Raw genomic sequence first — 21399 nt, forward strand, 5'->3', positions numbered from 1 at the left:
TGACATTGACATAAATACAAAATGCAAACTGCTTGCTGAATCTACTCAATATGGATACATTTTATATTAGCATAATATCCAATATTCAGAAAATATAAGACAACGATCCAAAATTCAGACCAAGCAAGTGTCATGAAGCCGAAAATTTTTGAAACGTCATTTTTGATTTTCCGGTCATTATTTTTGACTCCGGATATCTACTCCAACTAAACTAACCGCCATCTTGAACATTGAGACACCATCTTGGATGTTCTGGTATTCATTTTTGGACTCTGCACCTTAAATTACTTAAAATAGTCGTCGTATCGAATTTTGGCATGTCGTTGATTTTCTGGTTACCAGTTTTAGACGAAGACCGGCATTTTTCCCCTTTCAAAATATAGTCATATTGCAGACCTTCTGAAACAGCGCACAGCTTGGGTTTTCTGATTACAAATTTTGAATTCTGGACATATTTCCATACAAAATATGCCCAAAATGCAAGAATTAAAAATCCTGTAAAATAGTCGCTGACTTTAATACTGGGCCATTATCTTGGATTTAAGACCGCTATCTTGGATACTCTGGTGGACTCCGAACATATTTCCCATACCAAATACATTTATTTTACATAGTTTTAGAGCTCAAAATTCCTTAAAACAGCCGCCATCTTCTGTTGACGCGATCAAATTCTTATTTTTCCATTCAACGTTGACCTATCCTGCTATAAATTTACACCTTAGGAAACTGAAATGGTACGATTTGATGAGATCGCTTTAGTTTTGTCTATATTTTGTTCTCTTTCATATATGAGAACTTAGACCTATTCGTCACTGTTGTCCATACCTAACGTTCATCAGGTCATTAAACAAAGCCACGATTTAATTTTTCACATGAACGTTGGTTCTGCAACACAACAGCTAGTCTCTAATGTGATCTAAGGCTATTTTCTTGCTAACCGTTCATTAGATTATCAAAAAATCTGCGATCTGATGTGTCGTATGTATGGGTTTGATTCATTTTTATATTTGGTAATTTCCGACACTACCGGTTGTCCCAATTATAGTTTGAGATTATTTTAGTGCTAATTCTTCACCTTTACCTAATCACCGCGATTTGATATATCGCATGTATGGATTTGATTCAGTTTTACTTTTAACCACTTTCGAAGCCACAGCTGAACCCGCAAAACTATCGGAAATCTAATGTGGTCTGACCCTATTTTTCCATTAGGTTGTCGATAAGTCGTGATCAGTCTTGATAGAGATCACAGTCATTTGAACCTTTTCGTCGATATTCGGCTTCCTTTGTCTCCGACATTCGCAACACAAGCAATCAAAATACTGTTCGAAACAAAAATGTCAAACGAATGCACTTCACCACGATAGCGGCTTCGGGAGACGGTTCGGCTTTTGTTATTCCTGTCTTCTTCCATAATAAGAGCTATGTTGCCCACCTGTGTGTCGTATTCAATGCAACATGCAAGAATAAACTAATATTAACATTCATAATCGGAATTGGCTGAAAATCTATGCGTAAAGCTAGAATTAGACAAATGTCATCGTGTCAGATGGCATTGGTTTGACCCTTTCGCAACGAAATGAAGGTAGTAAAAAGTGTCGAATGTTCACAAGACTGGTCGTGATTTGATGTTCCGCATCCATGGGTTTGGATAAATTTTACATTTTACTACCCAGATCTGATTCCGGGTAACTACCGGCTGAACCAAATATGGTCTGACACTATTGTCTTGTTAACTGTTCATCGGTTAACCAAAAACGCTGCAAATTAAAGGTGTCACATGCAGGGTTTGACAATTTCGACGGGACTATCGGAACCAATTCCGAAACACTACCAGTTGTCTCTAGTGTGATCTAAGGCTATTTTCTTGCTAAATGTTCATCAAGTTATCGCGAATGCCACGATTTGATGTGCCACATGCTTGGATTTGGTTTACTTTTACATTTGGCCTCTTCCGGCCACTCAAAACCGATTCCGAATCACTTGCTGCCCGTTCATTAGGTAATCTGAAAAGCCGGTATTTGATGTGACGCATGTACGGGTTTATTTCTCTTTCAGATTTGACCACTTCGGCGGGAACCCCGGAGCGGGTTCCGGAACACTACTGGTTCAGATATGGTCTGGTGGTTTGATGTGTCGCATGCATGGGTTTGGTTGAATTGTATATTTGGCCACTTCCAGCGGACCGCCTAGAACCGGTTCCGGAACACTATCGGTTCAAATATAGTCTGAGATGGTTTTCCTGCTCATTGTCCATCAGGTCATCGAAAATGCCGTGGTTTGATGTGTCGCATGCATGGGATTGGTTCAATTGTATTTTTGGCCACTTCCAGTGGAACGCCTAGAACCGGTTCGGGAACACTACCGGTTCAGATATAGTCTGAGACTATTTTCCTGCTAACCGCTCATCGAACCGCTCCTGCTAACCGTTATCGAAAATGCCGTGGTTTGATGTATCTCATGCATGGGTTTGGTTCACTTTGATATTTGCCACTTCCTGCGGGACACCCGGAACCGGTTCCGGAACACTACCGGTTCAGATATGGTCTTAGACTATTTTTCTGCTTACCACTCATCAGGTTATCAAAAATGCCGTGGTTTGATGGGCTGCATGCATAGGTTTGATGCATTTTCATATCTGGTCCCTTCCTGGGGTACCGTTCCGGAACACCTAAATGGCCATAACTCCGGAACGGCTGGACCGATCCAAACCATTTTCAATAGGAAACAATGGGACCAAATTCCCCGTCGAATGAACCGTCGGTCATTGAAATCGGTTCAGGTTTACTGCCAAAAAGTGATGTGAGTTTTTTGTACACACACATACACACACACATATGTACATACACACACACACACACACACACACACACACACACACACACACACACACACACACACACACACACACACACACACACACACACACACACACACACACACACACACACACACACACACACACACACACACACACACACACACACACACACACACACACACACACATATATACACAGACATCACCTCAATTCGTCGAGCTGAGTTGATTGGTATATGTGACTCGACCCTCCGGACCTTCTATCGAAAAGTCATTTTTGGAGTGAACATATAGCCTTTCCAGTACACTTAGTGTACGAGAAAGGCAAAAATAGTGCTCAAATTAAAAATTGGTTGATGTTAGAACACGATTCAGCACTTATACTTCATAGTTTAGACAAATTACTTTTTTCGAACTTTGGACGCGATTTTCTCGATTGTCTGTTTTTGCACATGGGACATTTATGCGTCCACCGGCAGTACAGTTCAACGGCTTGATTGTAAATTGTAAGGTTGAGGATCAAAGGCTACCGATTTTCAGCGATCCATTTGGCTACGATACATAAGGGGCTGTCCATAAACCACGTGGTCATTTTTTTGGGACTTTTCAACCCCCACCCCCCCCGCGTGGTCATTAGTCCATACAAAATTTTTATTTGTCCATACAAAATGGTCATTGGCCCCCCATGATCACGTGGTTCATGGACAGCCCCTAAAATAACGATTTCACAGGGAATAGACATTTGATTTATTTAGTAAAGCTATTTTTTATGAAGCCACGGATATCGATATTAAATCAATAGTACACATGTAGAAAGCAATGCAAGTCAGGGTTGGGTAATTGACTCTTCTTAAATTTTCGAACTCCCCAGAGAGATTCGAACAGAGTAATAAGTTGCGATCTGGATTATTTCAAATGTCCAAACTGCCACTTTCAAGCTTTAAGTTTAAGTTTTTTAGTTCACGAATGGAGACAGAGCCTTACTATTTTTGTCAATAAATGCTACTACGCAAATGCCCGTTCCCTGTGTCGTGTTCGATTCCACGGATCGACCAAATCCGTATCCATGAGAACCAGTTTTAGTTGTACCATCCGGATTGTGTTCTTCAGAGATTGATTGCCCGCGAAAACCAACTTCACCCGCAACCGAAAAGCTTTGATGGTGGAGAGATGAGCTGTGGAGAGATAAGTGCTGGAATAAAATTTAAATATCCGAACAGAAAATGATGACGACGCATCAAGAGAAAGGCGGGCAGAATTGCGTCTGGGTGAAAAGTGTTTATATCTGTTTAAATGTCCATTAGTAGTAACGGCTTGCGAATGAAAATGAAATGGTTTTAAGTTAATTGAAGAGTGGTAATGAATGATTAATTTGAAGCAGTTTCGTCGTTTTTGGAAGTTTGATTTATGTACAATGTATAATGCAAATTCATATTGAGATTTATTACCTAAATGAAATTGATTTTCCAGCTTACGTAAGCACGCAGAATTTCTAGAAGAGTAAAAGCTGGACGTACTATCCAGCAACTAAAAGTGTGAGCATGTTTGAGCTTATGGGCAAACAGCTGATGTAATTAACTTTGTACTCGCAAACTGTTGCTCGTTGTTGATTTCTCAACTTTCACGAACAACTTTTCCTCAATATCAACACATGATAATGGACGCAGCACCGAACAGTATCCGGGTGTCAGGCTGAGTGGCCTCATTTTCCGGTACTGCGAATGCGAAAATTGATGAATTGCAAACTTTTGGATTAAATAACCGTTTCTGTCAGTTGTAGCATTATGGTTTATGATTGTGTATGGGAAACAAGAAAGTTTTATTACCTTGCCACTGCGGCAGAGCATGTTGCTCAGTCCATAAGCAACTTTTAGGTTGTTAGCTCTATGTTTGTTTTGTTTTTCATATAAATTTGAAATTTACAAATTTCGATTCTCTTACAAAAAAGTCATAGTATAATAGGAATTATTTTAATCTACCTACCTTTGTACCACCACTTCGATTGAATAACACGGTTGTCCTAATTAATTTCCCACTCACTGTAGAATCACTTTCTCGTCATGCACTGATCCGCCACTGGTCAGTTTCACTCATAAGATGCACACAGCAATTCAGAATTTGTTTTTAAACAAACTGGCGATGCACTTCCGAGCCACGTCCACTTATTCACACATGCTGTTTAATTTCCATAAATTTAATTATACACTGTCTTCAGGCGTCCATCTCCGGGATGCACCGCACGTCTTGATATTGACCAAGCTGCCCCCTTCTAATTCTGAAGTATGCGGTGGAAAACTGTGGCGTGATTTATTTTCTTGTGCGCCGACAAAACATCTTTTCACACGCCGCCGGACAGTGCGGCTGCCAAACGCAACCAACAACGCTAGGTGCGCGCGAAATGCACTTTTCTCTGATGATGCCTGTTGTGCAGATTCTGCCGACGTACCTCGGGTAGAAGAAAATTACAATAAAGATGAAGATGAAAAGAAGAAAATTACAATAACAATGAAGATGAAATTTCATATTTAAATCACTAGAACTAAATATGACCATGTCTACAATAAAGTATAACGCATATTTTGAACACCAAGAACTTGACAATCATATTCTTAAACTATGCAACTACCTTCCGAAGTAATGTCTATATTGAAAGAAAGATATAATGATTATGATAAAACTACGCCGAGGACCTGAGATCGAAGTTCTTTCTTCGGAAAGGCAGTAAGGCGTGTGAGGTAAATCCGAGGTTGTCCTACTGGAGTGGCTCCTGCCAGCTCCAGCTTATAAAGTATGTGATATGTGGAGGAGAGTACCGACACGATACCATCTACCTTAACTCTAGTTTATTTACAATATCCTACAGCCATTTTTCATTAATTTCTTTGAGAATTTCTTCGGAAATTCCTGCAGTAACATCCACAAGATGCTCTTCAAGAATTGTTTACAGAAAACCGTTCGTTAATTCTTTCCGGAATTCCTTAAGTAATTCTTTTGGAAATTTCTCAAAAAAATCCCTTCGCCATATTTTTTTAGAATGGTATTTAAAATGTTCCATTATGAAATCTGCCGGAAATTTCTTTTGAATTTTTTTCGACAAACAACATTCGAATCTTTTCGGTAGTTCTTTTGACAATTCATGAAAGAATTTCTTTTAAAATTTCAAAAGAATTCCTTCGGACATTAAATTTAAAGAATTCCTTCGAAAATTAAATTGAAAATTTCTCAGACAGTCTTTTGGAAATTTCTTCGGGTTTATTTTTCTGTTACGAGAATTCCGAAAATTTATTTGGTAGGTAGGGAGCCTGTACCAATCATGGCACTACCTAAGTAAAACTATATGTACAAAAATAACGAGAAGACCAACAAATGTTATTAATATGTTAAAAGATAGTTTTAGTATTTATTAGTATTTAGTATTTATCACAGCGTGTGCCAATGATAGGAACCCTGTACCAATAATTATGGTTACATTTTTTGTAACTTCGGTTCCTATTCACACTATTTGCATGCATTCCTTATGGGGTAAGCCATAACTGGTGCACTATGGCGAAAAAGGGTGCAAGGAAGCCGAAATTTTTGGGAAAATGATTTATTTCTACCATAATTTGAACAAAATGTGCAGTTTTAATGAGTGCAACCATGTTTTGTGAAAATCAACTATGGCAAATAATTGGTACTATAGCCATAATTGGTACACTTACCCTAATTCCATTTTCAGATTCTTTGGGCTCATCTTTTGGAAATCTATTTTTGTGTGAATTCTTTTTAAAAATTGCTCCAGAAATTTCAATTGGGAATTTCAGAAATTTCAAATGTATTGTCTGAAAATTCTGCCGATAGAAATTTGCAAAGATTATGCCGGAAGAGTAAAAGGAATTGCTAACATAATTGACTATGAAATTTCCAAATAAATAGCCGACAAAAAATGTCAAGTGCGTACGAAGTGCCTGCCATGCGTTAAAACTTTATTGTGATTTTGTGGGAAAATCCGTGGATATTTTTTATGGAAATAAAGTAATTCCAGGGAGCAAGAGGAAAAATTCTGAAGCATACACAGCTAATCGCGTTCGGTTATTTTTAACGAAATCTCAACTGCTGAGTGTTCGGTAATGGATTTTACCGAAATTCCAAAATTTCGGTAAAACTTTATCGTTTATTTGTCAAACTTTAACGAAGTTCGGTAAATGTTGTCAGCTTACCGATTTTTTCGGTAAACAAAACTTAACGGTTGAGGTTTCGGTAAAATGTTACCGATGTCGGTAATTTTATCTAAGTATACTCTAATTTTAACCAAGGCTCTTAAATTAAAGAACACATCCGATTGAATTCAATATTTTTGAATTGTTTGATTTGGAAAATATTTAGTATAAACATGCACCAAGCCCAAAACAGACAATTCGCGTAATTGGTTTGTCATTTTGACTTGTTCATGAGAAATGCCTAAGAGTAGAAATTTATTGAAAATAATAATACATATGTTTACATCCTAGAATGGTGGATAGAACAATGTTTTGAAGTAACCAGCAGTATTTGAGATAATTCATAGGGATATGTGGAGAAAATAACATGTTTTTTTTTTCTTTTTTCAGTTTTAACGAGAGAAAATATGCTTACTTAATACTAAAACGAAACCTCACAATCAATTTTCTTAGAAATGGATTAACTGAGATTTTTTAGCGTAGCGGACTTATTTAACTAAAACAGCTAATTGCGTGGTAAGCCAAGAGTGAGAAAAAAAATTTAAGGAGTGTATTGGAAATTAGTTGAAAATGTTAGGGTACTCTATTTTGAAAAAGGGCAGGTCATTTCGTTTCGGTTCTTCTACCAAATCTTCATAATATTGTCAAGTTTAGAACAGCCAGAAGCAATTCGAAAAATGTTTAGTATTATTGAAACTATGGTTGAGTAAATACACCTCACAATAAAATAATCTGTACAAAATGCAATTTTGTAAACATTTTCAATTAGCTGTGGTGTATGAAATTTGTATGGTAGAAGTCTGGAAACTTATAACTAATAACATATTATTTTAAACCTGCTTTAAAATATGTTATTTTCGATAGAAAAATCTACATTTAATCAGGTTTATTCACGGTATAACATTTTTTTGTCGATCTTTGAAGGCATTGTGTGTCTAAACTAACTCGTCGATTAAAATAAAAACATCCCAAGTAACAATTTCATTGCTGATTGGTTTTCTTTGATTTTTATTAGGGTTTTATTACAGCAATAATTAAAACTCACAGTTTTATGACTGCTTTTATGAAAACCATTGATAAAATGTTTTATAGTACCCTTGAAGATATCCATAAAGACAGATTTTAAGAGTAAACAAAACTTTCCGATTTGTAAACCTTCTGGTAATCATTATTACCACAATAAAACTGTTAAAACTCTCAACAGATGGCGATCCGTTCGATTAGTAACGACATCTGTTGGTGGAAAAGCAGAACTACGACAGTAAACTTGCTTTCGTTTTATTTTCGCTGATTATGGTTGTCGCCATATTGAAAAATTAGCTAACGTGAATGGAAAATTGTTCATTTTGCTCAAATTAGCAATGAAACGATAGTTTGCCACCATTTCCATAAAATGCTCACATAAATAAACTTTCTCTGCTGAGTTTTCTTGTGATTCGACATAGTTTTACTAAATTCACTAATTGATTTTTTTCATTCCAAGATGAAAATATTCACTATTTTCGAAGCGCATTAATTTTATGATTCTGCAACCCCAATATTCACGGTAAATTCGAATGCGCATCAGTCTACCAGCACAACAACTACTGAAATATTGCTTTGAAATAATCGCTTTCTACTTACGAATGATGTATTCTCCTGAACTTTACGTGCCATCGAAGAAGCTTCCCAAGTAACATTTTAAGTTTTGTTCGGCTCTACAAGAGATCTTCATGACCAATTTTATAAAACTTGCAATAAAACTGAATCATACATCAAAACCTCTTGATAACCTCTTTAAGAGCATCTTCCGGCTAAGTGGACCACTCTCGGAGAGGTTTTACAAACCGCATTAAGAGAAGCAATAAACCCATTTTAAAACCTAGTTGAAAAATTCTTGATTGTTGTTGTTTTTTTTTTCAACAAAAACTATGACAGCTCAAGATGCAGAGAAGCTTCTTCGATGGCACGTAAAGTTCAGGAGAATACATCATTCGTAAGTAGAAAGCGATTATTTCAAAGCAATATTTCAGTAGTTGTTGTGCTGGTAGACTGATGCGCATTCGAATTTACCGTGAATATTGGGGTTGCAGAATCATAAAATTAATGCGCTTCGAAAATAGTGAATATTTTCATCTTGGAATGAAAAAAATCAATTAGTGAATTTAGTAAAACTATGTCGAATCACAAGAAAACTCAGCAGAGAAAGTTTATTTATGTGAGCATTTTATGGAAATGGTGGCAAACTATCGTTTCATTGCTAATTTGAGCAAAATGAACAATTTTCCATTCACGTTAGCTAATTTTTCAATATGGCGACAACCATAATCAGCGAAAATAAAACGAAAGCAAGTTTACTGTCGTAGTTCTGCTTTTCCACCAACAGATGTCGTTACTAATCGAACGGATCGCCATCTGTTGAGAGTTTTAACAGTTTTATTGTGGTAATAATGATTACCAGAAGGTTTACAAATCGGAAAGTTTTGTTTACTCTTAAAATCTGTCTTTATGGATATCTTCAAGGGTACTATAAAACATTTTATCAATGGTTTTCATAAAAGCAGTCATAAAACTGTGAGTTTTAATTATTGCTGTAATAAAACCCTAATAAAAATCAAAGAAAACCAATCAGCAATGAAATTGTTACTTGGGTTCTCTGCATCTTGAGCTGTCATAGTTTTTGTTGAAAAAAAAAACAACAACAATCAAGAATTTTTCAACTAGGTTTTAAAATGGGTTTATTGCTTCTCTTAATGCGGTTTGTAAAACCTCTCCGAGAGTGGTCCACTTAGCCGGAAGATGCTCTTAAAGAGGTTATCAAGAGGTTTTGATGTATGATTCAGTTTTATTGCAAGTTTTATAAAATTGGTCATGAAGATCTCTTGTAGAGCCGAACAAAACTTAAAATGTTACTTGGGATACGCCATTTGAAAAAAAGCGAAGTTATAGCTTTATTTATTTTTATAAGAGTTAACGTTATTTCGAGAATCTTTTAAAAAACTTTTTCAAAAATGGTAAGTTTTCTTGAAAAAAAAATACCTATATCATGAGCAATCAAAGGAATAATATACATATTTGCCCAATGAAATGAAATATTTTCGAACACTTCCGCATAACTTTTAACAATTTTAAATTGTTTGGGGGTGTACAAAGCTTTTAAAACATGTGTTTAATCTTTAAGATGAAGGTCCAAAATCGATGAATATTTTTAGGAAATCAGCATTGCCGTTTCTTTTCAAGGATTAAGAACACTTAAATTGCTTATATTTAGATTTAAATATTTTTTAAAACATTTTGAACATTTTCAATTAATTAACACACAAATAATGTTAATTTTTTTCAAAATTGATCTAATTTTAGTATATTTATTGGATTTTATAAGCTAATTTGCAAAAACAATTGTGTTGAGCATTTTTTTTTTCGAAATGGTACAGTTTCCGAGAACAACGGTATTAAAATAAAAAATTCCGAAATTTTTGAATTTTTTGTGGATTTTTAATGTTTAAGGAAAGAAAAAAAACCAAGGCAACATCGAAATATTTATTTTACACTCCATACAATATTAGGGGGCAGCAGATTTTTTTTGGTTTGCAGTACAACTCAAAATGTTTGTACTACCGTCATCTTTTGAAAATTAAGCAAACTGAATTAATCAGATTGCCGAGGTAACAGTTAAGATACGCACAGCTGAGTAATCAGTTTAACTAGCCGTTTTCGAGCTATAGCTTTTGAAGAATAAAATAAGGTTTCGTGGAGGTGAGTTATGTGTGTGAAAAAGGTTATGCGTTGATGCAATAGTAACAACCTAACAGAAGTAGCTGAAACAACAGTTTCTGTTTACAGCTGAAGTTTACTTAAGAGCGGTTTGTTGCACTCTTATGGGGCTGTCCATTTATTACGTAAGGGAATTTTCACGATTTTTCGACACCCCCACCCCCCCTTGTAAGATTTTTTGTATGAGAGTCCAAATATTTTTGTATGGCACGTAAGATTTCTCCAACCCCCCCTCCCCCCATTAACTCCTACGTAATTAATGGATAGCCCCTATACAGCAAAAATGTTTGTTGGGGAAAGTCATGAAATCCAGCGCATGATCAAAATCTCATTCAATTTAAAAAAATATCGAGTCAAACATGAGAAATTTTCTCGTGTTTTGGGCTGGCAATGCTCGATAACGTTTATTATTATGGAGGAACACGTTACCAGTACTTTTTGAAAAAAAGGAACAAGCTTTCAGTCAAACTTAACTCATCAAAATACTTGATATAAAAAAAATATTTCATACGATTAACATATCTCAACTTAAATGGTATTTTTTAAAAGAGCCCTTGCGATGATCACGATATCTTAAAAACTAGTTGACCAATTTGCAAGCTTATAAAATATTCGTATTTCAAATTTAGAGGTACTGAACGGTTAACTTTAATGAAAAAAACTTTTTTTTTCGTGACGAACATGCTTGTTGAACTAAAAAGGCGTTGCTTTTGTTGTAAAAGTAAGCTTTGTTTTAGAACAAAAGGAGTCAATTGTAGATTTTTTTTCATAAAAAGGGAATCGTTCAGTACATCGATATTTGAAATACAAAAAGTTTGCAAATCGGTCAACCCCTTCAGTGTATTTTTTTTTCAGGCTTCTTACGATTTTCACATGCATCAACATAAGACATACTCCAGCAGGAAAGTTCAGTTAAGACCCAGTACTTTCAAAATTAATTGAATTCTCAAAATATTTTTAAAACCGAAAACTTTAGGAGATCGCCTCCAAAAATTGGCAATATCGCTTTCGCCAATCTAACGCAAAAATCATCATGTAAAAAATATTCTATTAAGTTTATTTTTATTATTTCAGATATTTGAAATTCAAAAATTTTCCAGTTTTGTGACTAATTGTTGTTTTTATTTTAATTTCTAGAAGCATAGTCGAAACACAAAAATATGATGCTTAGTGTAACAAACACAAACAGAATTCAATGAAATCATGAATGATGCTATCCAAATCGAATTGAATGATGCTATCCAAATCGAATTGAATGGAATACAACCACATGAAATCTAATAAAATTAAAGAAAATAATATATATATATATATATAAAAGAATCAAATAGAACTGAATAGAATCGAAAAGAATCAAATAGAATAAAATAGAATTGAATATCGCAGAGAATCGGATAGAGTTGAATCGCATCAAATATAATCGGTTAGAAACGAACAAAACCAAGAAGAACACGAGTAAAGAGATCGTTCTGAGGATTCTCCAGTTCTCCCAAGTATTCCTTCAAAATAATGCTTATAATTTTTATCCTTTGTTTATTTGTTCTCTAAAGAAATCCTCCAGAAGTTTTCATTGTTCCTGCAGGATTTCCTTCAGAAATTCCTCCAGGAAGTAGGTATTGTTGTGATCAAATGTCTTCAAAAATTGCCATTTGACATTTTTCGGAAAATTCCTTCAGTATCTCCAGGAGTATTCAGTATATCCAGGAGTTCTTCCAAGGATTTTTTCGGAAATCCTGCAGGGATTCCTCAGAAATTTGTTAAGAGATTTCTTGAAAAAAATTACCTGTACATAGCCAGATTTAAAAAAAAACTTTCTGAAAAACTCCATGGAAGAACTTTTGAGGAAACCTCTTACTAAAATTGTGAAAAAGTCCCTGCAGATAAAATTCCTTAACGGGATTTGATAAGGAATCGCAACATTAGTTTTTAATAAAAATCCCTGCAGAAATTATAAAAAAAACTAGTAGAACCCCTGTTAGAATTTTTCTTAATTAATCTCTGAAGGAGTAACTAAAGAAAGCCCAAGAAAGCGCATGTAGAAATTCCTGAAGGAACTTGTGAAGAACTTCATGGGGAAATACCTGCTAGGATGATAATGACACATTCTACGAGCCCCGTATCATCAATACCAATTATTCAAAGTTGAGTTATGGCATATTTGACATTTTTATCACATTCTACATTACTTTTGTCATCCAAAAATATATTCGACATGATATTAGTGTGACAATAAATATAAATTGAACGACGATTAAGATTCACATTAAAATCGTCATTTTAAGTCTTTTAGGCACACTTTTCATCCAAACTGTCGTATATTAAATACCAACACACTGATTTTTCAAAAGTCTTCCATCATTTGTAGATAAATGTATGAAGATTTTTTAGCATAAAAAGATTTTTAATCGGAAGACTTAACAATTCTGAAATATGGCTGATCATAGTATGGGTTTTTATTGCGTTGTAACGTCACGAAAAATCAACATATTCAAATTTTATTCAAATACGGAAAACGTTACGAATATGAAATTTGGTATGCTCTTTGTACTCGAAAAGATCTTTCAAATGAGAAAGAAAATCGGTTCACGGAAGCCTGAGTTTCACCTGGTTGAAGTTTGCGTTGTAACGTCACGAAAAAAGTTCTGTGGAAAAGACCAAATCTTTCTAGCTTGGACGGCTTCTGAACTGGACAAACGTAGTTCTATATTCAAAACAGTTTCGTTCTCGTTGTGTATGGGCTCTTTTTCAAGATATCGTTTTTAAATTGCATACCATTGCCCGTTCATAAACTACGTAGACTTTTAAAGGACGGGGGAGATAGTGTTTGTCCAAAATCTACGATGTAATTGTACTACGATATTGTAATTTTTTTAATCGTAATCAAATACCACCCAAACCGAAAATTGACGAAATTAGTGGAAGGATTTGAAATCATACGGCCCATCAATTGAAAGTTCTTGACCAGCCATACAATTTTGTCGAGGACACCGACTGTCTAAATAGTTAGGATCTTGAAATATATGGGATGGATATTACGTCAATGTTACATCTATTTTTGATATAACGAGAATCATCGACAAACAGACGTAACACCTACGAAATTGAAACTCATATATCTCAGGACTCTAATTACTTAGACTTTAGACTTTTAGAATGTTAATATCTTTGGAAAGTTGTTTATTTTGTCAAGAGTTTTCAGTTTAAAAGCCGTTTGGTTCAAGTTTCTAACTGACTGAAATTTTGAAAAATCATGCACTTTATATTTATTCAAAAAATATTCAACATGTAAATTCTTATAAAGTGCCCAAAGATTTTGCCAAAAAAAAGTTTCTCAACTAGTCAAAATTTGTTGAAAACTTTTTGAGAAATTCTAAACTATTGTAAACTTTTAATCAGCGTCGCCCAGTGTGTCTGAATCTCACATCCAATAGTAAATCAGCTGTAAGTTTTTGACATATCAAACAACATTGCCAAAGACACTAGCTCTCTAAGTAATTATGAGTCTGACATATATAGGATGGATTTTTTTGTCAGAACTAGGTCTATTTGTCTCTGGAATCACAGAAATTGATGTTCCTGAGTAGAATGCAGATCCTCAGGTATGTCTATGGTTCAATAACTGCTCGCACATCTTAAAGCGTTTTTAATTGAATCAATGACGTTGCATAAATTATTGAAAAAATGTTTAATTCGACGGCGTGATTAGTTTTTTTGCTGCAAAATCTAAATATCTGACGGAGCGAAGTAATGAATATCAATGGTTTAGTCTTTGGGACAATATTAGATGAATATGGGTGGTACTAGGCCGAAGATGGGTACCATTAACCTTCATGAAGGAGTTTTCATACTATTGATAGCAATAACTTGGCCCTCCGAGCCATTTATCACAAAATGGATTTTCAATAGAATAAAGTCCCCCTTGAAGCAGTGAAGATAATGCAATGATGTATTCACAAATTCGGGTAAATTAGGCTGATTATTCTGATTCTAATATGATGTGAATTTTCGTGACGTTACAACGCGAGCAGAACCCTGTTTGAAATTGAACGGGCGTTGTAACGTCACGAAATGTAAAAGTCGATTATTCAAAAACAAATCCGAAATTTAAATGTTTTATTTCATTGAATTGAAGAACAAACCAATAAATTTCAATGGTGGAAAAAAAATCAGAATATCATAAAAATCCGAGCAGATTTTTTAAAATTTTGGTAGCGCGTTAGAGAGGGTCGGATTCTAACGCGTTCTAACGTCACGCTACAAATACGCATTTTGAACACGTTTTTCTAATGAAAACTAAATGTTCAGTAGGTCAAATATATCAGAAATTTTACAAGGAATCCGAATATGAAAAAAATATTTTGAGGTTTACGCTCGTTTTCATGAGTTATAGTGGAAAATCTGACTACGAATGCGTCAAAACGTTGTAACGTCACGGTGGAATGTGTCTAATATTCCTTGAACAATCTGTGGAGGAATTTCTGAAAAAAGAAATCCTGTTGGAAACCTGGAGAAACGCCAAGATAAGCGTTTGTAAAGATCCATGGACAACACACTTTTGCGTTATTGCTTAGGTAATTTCTGTAGAATATTCTAGGAAATATTTCTGAGACTTTTCTTAAAGAATCCATGAAAAAAATATTGAAGTTATCTTCAGAGGAAATTCTGGATAAATTTCTGAAAAAAGCATTTGGTGGAAATCCTGAAAGCATTTCTATATGAACTCCCGAAGGATTCTCTGGCGGAATTCCTACCCGAATCACTTAAAGTAATAATGCTCGAATATCTGGAGGAATTCTAGCAGGATTTCCTGGACGAATCCCTGACAAAATTCATCGGCACATTCGAGCGGTAATTTTCAATGTAGTCCCTAGAGAAACTCTTGAACAAATATTTGCTGGACTTCCTGAAGAAATACCTAAATGAATTTCTGAAGAATCATCTGGAAAAATTTCTGGAGAAATCACTGAAAGAAGTTATGAATGAACGCTCTAAAGAACTTATGAAGAAATTCCTGTCGAAATTTCTATAGGAATCCCTACTGAAAATTTCTAAAATGTTAATAAAAAATCTCTAGAAGAATTACTTTTGTAATTCCTGGTGGAGTTCCAGAGGGTACCCATAAAACAATTCTTGGAGATATTTTTGGAGAAATTCATGAGGGAATATCTAAAGAAAGTTGTGGCGAAATTTCTTAAGGAATCCTGAAAGAACTTCCAAAAAAAAAATCGTTGGAGAGTTTCTGAAAGTAAACCTTGGTAAATTTAAGGAGAAAACTTCTCGAGTGATTTGTGAAGGAATTCATGGATTAATATGGAAGAAATCCATAGGGCATTTTTTGAGCTTGAAATCCCTTGACAAATTTATGGAGGAATTTGGAAGGTTGGAGTTGGAGCTGCGTGACAGCTTATTTGTCAAGGCTGAATCCGTTATTCAAATTTCATCTCTACAAAGATCAATGTTGAGGAGGAAAAGGCTAAGGACTGTATTGTTAATTATGAGTTCACCTAAAAATGGCTGTATTTGGAAATGTTGTATTTATTTTATAAATTAAATTCAATTACATTGTTTACTGACCATCAGAAAAGCGCATGACATGATTGTATATTTAATTTTTCGTGGTTCTTGCCACTTCTCGAACTTTCTTCTTGGTGTTCTTCATATGGTTTTGGACAACCGTTCCGACGATGGTTTTGCTTACGCTGACCCAGTTTTTCTTGAATTTTGTGACGTCCTCTGCTCCTCTATCCTTTATCCGTAGTTTCCCTTTAATCAAAGACTATTTCTCAACGGGCCTTATTTGCGGGCGATTTAGAGGATTCATTGCCCTTTCCACAAATTGACCATTGTTTTCTTCATACCTGTCAAAGGTGTCACGCGCATAGTGGCAGGATGCCAAATCCGGCCAAAGTGATGTAGGACCTTTGTGCTTTCTGATAAGTGTCAGAATAAGTTTCTGGGGACATTCCGTCCGGTATATTTCGACGTTCATACTTGAGAAGTTCAAGAAAGGTGACGATTTCATTCCACATTGTCAAATTGCTTGACATACGTTTTATTATCCATGATTATGCACATGCAATTTTTGCTCAAAACATCGTCGTACAGTTTCCAAGCCCGAGTTTTCATGTAATCCGCTAGAACTTGACTGCGTTTTGCACATTTCTGTTTTGGGTAGGTCTTAAGGGAATTACGCTCCTTGGCACGTTGAACCATACCAACAGTCGTTCCGCACTTTTTTGCGTAATCTCTAATGGATACCTCCTATTTTCTTCAACGATTTTGCAAATTTTGCTGTCCAAATTTGACTTGGACGCACCTGTTTTTTTGCCGCGTCCGGGTAAGTTTTTCAGTGTGTTATGCATACCGAATCGTTTGATAGCATTTTGGACAACAAAAACCCTAACACATTCATTTTTTCTAATTTTCTTAGCGATGATCATTTTTCATTGCAGTGCCTGGTCACAATCGATTTTCGCTTCTCCTCCTTAAATCCTCGCATTGTTCCACTTGAGGAAAAACTTTAACTTTTAATGAAGGTTATTGTTTGTTTACAACGTTAGCAACACATAGACACATAGCAGTTGTCAAAATAAGGCATAGCCTTTTTAATACAGAGCCTCAAAGGTGTACTCATAATTAACTATACAGTCCTTATGTTGCTTACTTTAACACTAGTTTTTACATTGTGTCTATGTAGTTTAAATAAAAAAAAATAGCATTTCCCTCCCGTGAATGTATCATCCCTTAGTCATGTCTACCCTTAGTCATGTCAATTCTCAGAAATGTCAAGTCTTTGAAGCTATTTTCATAAAATTTCCACCCACGGAATCTGAAGCACTAGGAAACCGTTGCTGCGATAGCACCTATGTTGATAGTCACCTACAGCACTGTCAATGTCCCCTATGATAGACAATGATTTTAATGTGTCATGCGCTTCTATATGTGGCTTTGGAAAAGGGTCTAGGTACTTTGTCATTACAAATTACGTTGTCTAGCTAGTAAAAAAAACTTTTCGTTATCTCAAGCTGCATTGGCGTCAAAATACGCCCAAGTATCGATCACACGTTAGCTCTGCAACTCAGCACCATTGTATGCTACACTTTCCTTCAGAAAATTTTGAAAATTTAAATAAAAAAAAGTCGTCTCAAAATGTATAGCTTTCGTAACCCTTCCATATATCTAGATTAATTCGATGTCGTGGTGTCCGACTCAATGCTCGGACGTGGGATTTGGTGTACATGACAAATATAGAAAAACTATTATTAGTTGTTTGTTGATACTTTCACGATGGCTATTCAGAATGGTTCAACGGATTCAGATAAGAATATCATCCCTGCTGTCTAACAGCGATCATCAAACTCCATAGAAGATAAAATCCAAAATACACGAACGAACGCGAAAAAACAGCAAGAAATGTACGAACGCGAAAATAAGCTTCCATCCGATCTTCAAGTGATCCTCACAAGCAACAGCTTTCGTTCAGAAATTGTTGATTGTCCGTATGAAACTTGTTAACACAAGAAAGCTGCCTCGACCAAGTTGGCAGAACGCGCCCATACCCTTTTCTGAATCGAAGGGCAGGGTAGAATTTAGAAGGAATATTCAGAATAAAATTCAAAAGAATTCCTGAAGCTGTCTGTGGAAGATTTTCCAAAGAAACCCTTGGAAAAAATTTCTGAAGGAAATTTTGATTATCTTGAAGAATTGCTTAAAGCATAATTGAAGGAATTCGTTGATGATTTCCTGAGGGAAATTTTGTTCATTAATAATTTTGTTATTTGACGTTGAAGCTCCATATGTTTTGGTAACTGTTGAAAAATTGATGAAAATCTTTAAGAGCGTTAAAACTTGGTAGAAAAATTGAGCCTTGATGGCAAGTTCTTGTTATTTTCGAGATTTTCAGCCCTAGGCTGGTTCGTCTCACACTCACACTTCATAATCAGAGTAGCCTTTCTTGAACTTCTTTTGTGATATATATTTTTCATAAAAAAATATAGTTAATTTCCTTCAAAAGGTGAAGGCAAAACATTCCAAAAGTATTCCAATATTTAAAACAATTCTGAAGGATTTTCTGGCACTGAACCCTATGTGGATTATTGGAAAAGATTGAAATAAAAATCTTGAAAGTCCTGAAAATATCTTGCAAAAAATTGCTTGAACTCTTTAAACTATGTGTTGACATTAAGGACAAACGTCTTAAAATCCCGGATCAATAGTGCATTAAAACTTCAGACGCACAAATCTCAAGAAGCAAGCTTCAAACAACAATGCATTTTATTATTCTGTTCTTGCTCATTTGTAATTAGCTTAAAATAAGAAGATCAGGTGCGCTGGTTTTGTTTACGAAGAGATTTGTGCCCTCAAAATCGTGAGTAGGTGCCAAAGTCGGCCATTGTGACGGCCATATTGGGATTCTAACAAGTCTGTCCTTAAGCTGCACACAAATGAATATGTTAAAAAAAATCACAATAATGATTGATCACTTCCGATGTTGGTTTACGCTCTGTAGTCTGCAGTTTCACTCTTTTGGCCTTGAAAATAGCATTTATTTAGAGAACTGATGCACGCATTTTGTAGAAATATCATTGATTTCAAACGAAACGAATCGAAAAAGGAAATAAATAATTAAATGCTTAAACTAAATAAGCTGATAATTGTGAATTTTACAGTTACTTTTTTCAAATTCAAAATAAATACCTTCAAAAAATTGTTCAAAAAAGTTGCTATTAGTAGCACAAAGCAATCCCATGAACATATCCGTGTTTTTATTGGTGCACTTTGTACATAATTCCAAGGAATTTCACTACGATTGGGTAGTAAACTACCCGGTAGTTTAAGATTTGGTTGAACGATATTCCTGAGCAGCAAAACGTTGCTTTCATTGTCACTTTCGTTGTCACTGTGTTGATATTTCATATTTTCCAAATTTTTTGAACAAAAAAATGAAAATCATTAGTTCAATTCCAATTTAATACAAGTAAGGTATTTGACAAATTTTCTAAAATAACTTATAAATTATATCTACAAAAATATACATGATACGAAGAAAAATGATTCAAAAAGTTATACTCTGTCTGGAAGAAGTGAATAACAAACTTCTACCCGAGGAGGACGCGCGCGAAATGCACTTTTCCTCTGGATGGCACTATTCTCTACATGCAGCAAACACGAGCCACGATCAACGCGGCATGGACGCACCTTGGCTGCAGATGATCCCGTTTTTCCACACAGTATTAATCGTGCTGTGGTTTGTTTGTTTTTAATTTTACGATTTACACTTTATTCTTTTAATCACACTTCGAATGTATTTTTTTTTCTTTTCCTCTGCGTGACCGGTCACGTTTTGTTGTCCCACGACTGCGTGTCTTCGTGTTTAACCGCCTATCCGTTTATTTTTCTTCCTCCCGGTGGCTATTTGTAGAACATCAAATTACATTCGATTTATCTTCGAAGCTCAAATTTCACGGAAGCAAAGAAAACGACAAGTCCTTCCAAACGATTCCTCCAAGCAAGAGGTCCATATCCACTCTAAGTATAAGACCAATAACATCAAACATAACCACCAACTATCGGAACCGAGAGATCCGAGAAAATCACTTCCGCTCGCTTTGGGCGCCGCTGCTAGACTAACTGACTATCCGCTTGGTCCTGCCAGACCAGAAGACACATCCTTGGTTGGTGTAGCGAGCGAGACACCGGCCGGGGAACACCACCCACCACATCATCGCCGTCCGTCGTCGCGTCGCTATCATTACGGCAATCACATGGTGGGATGTCGGCAGCACAAAACACCGGCTTTGTTTATCATCGGCATCGACATCGGAAGCCACCACCAGCACCGGGAGGGATGGAAAGGGATCCTCTAAATTGAGGAAAATCAGCCATAAAAGCTACCGCTGGCGCTGGTTGACGTACCTCGCTCTGCACGAAGAAAGAAATGAATTTCCGCCCGTTATCGTTACGGTGTGTTCCTCTGCAGGTCCAGCGTTCGTGCGAGCCATGTGGACGGGATTGTTGGAGAGCATCTACCGGAATGCAACAATGAGCCGAAGTGAGAATGAACAGCATGAACGGATGCATAGCAATCGTCAGATAAATGTGGTGAGGCTTGCGCAATGGGCGTCCGATATTCGGTTATGATTCTTTTTGCTGTTCATGACAGGGTTGAAGCCAAAGGTATAGTGGGTATACTATCATGCATTCTATATCTAGAGCATTTCCAGCTCTATTTACGCATGAATCGCGTGGACGCGACCGTTTTCAATTCAAATGAAATTTTTCTAATAGGCTAAGTGTTCCAATTATGGCTATAGCACCAATTATTCGCCATAGTTGATTTTCACCCTTTAACGATGTGAATCAACAAGAAATTTTTTGTGAACAACAGATAACGTTCACGAAAGATGGTTGCACTCATTTAAACTCCACATTGTGCTCAAATAAATCATTTTCCATAAAATTTCGGCTTCCTTGCATGCTTTTTTGCCATAGTGCACCAGTTATGGCTAATCCCATGAGAAATGCATGTAGATAGTAGCGTGGGACACAAAAAGACATTTTACTCTTGTACACTTTTTGAGTTCCATTTTGGCCCCATATCAACTGTGCAAAATTTCAGATCGATCGG

General features: G+C 35.8%; 1 protein-coding gene across 2 annotated transcripts in view; it reads right to left on the reverse strand.

Moving 5' to 3' along the window:
* The window catches only part of LOC115259196 (uncharacterized), a 242305-nt gene extending 221457 nt beyond the window's left edge, over positions 1-20848 (reverse strand). The window contains exon 1 of one of the 2 annotated variants that reach the window (XM_062852541.1): positions 19971-20848. The gene's annotated coding sequence lies outside the window, so the exon portion shown is untranslated. The remainder of the gene's footprint in view (positions 1-19970) is intronic. The other variant, XM_062852540.1, reaches the window with a different exon arrangement.
* Positions 20849-21399: the final 551 nt, after the last annotated feature.

This window comes from Aedes albopictus, chromosome 2, assembly GCF_035046485.1.
Source record: "Aedes albopictus strain Foshan chromosome 2, AalbF5, whole genome shotgun sequence".
In the NCBI taxonomy this organism is placed as follows: Eukaryota; Metazoa; Arthropoda; class Insecta; order Diptera; family Culicidae; genus Aedes; species Aedes albopictus.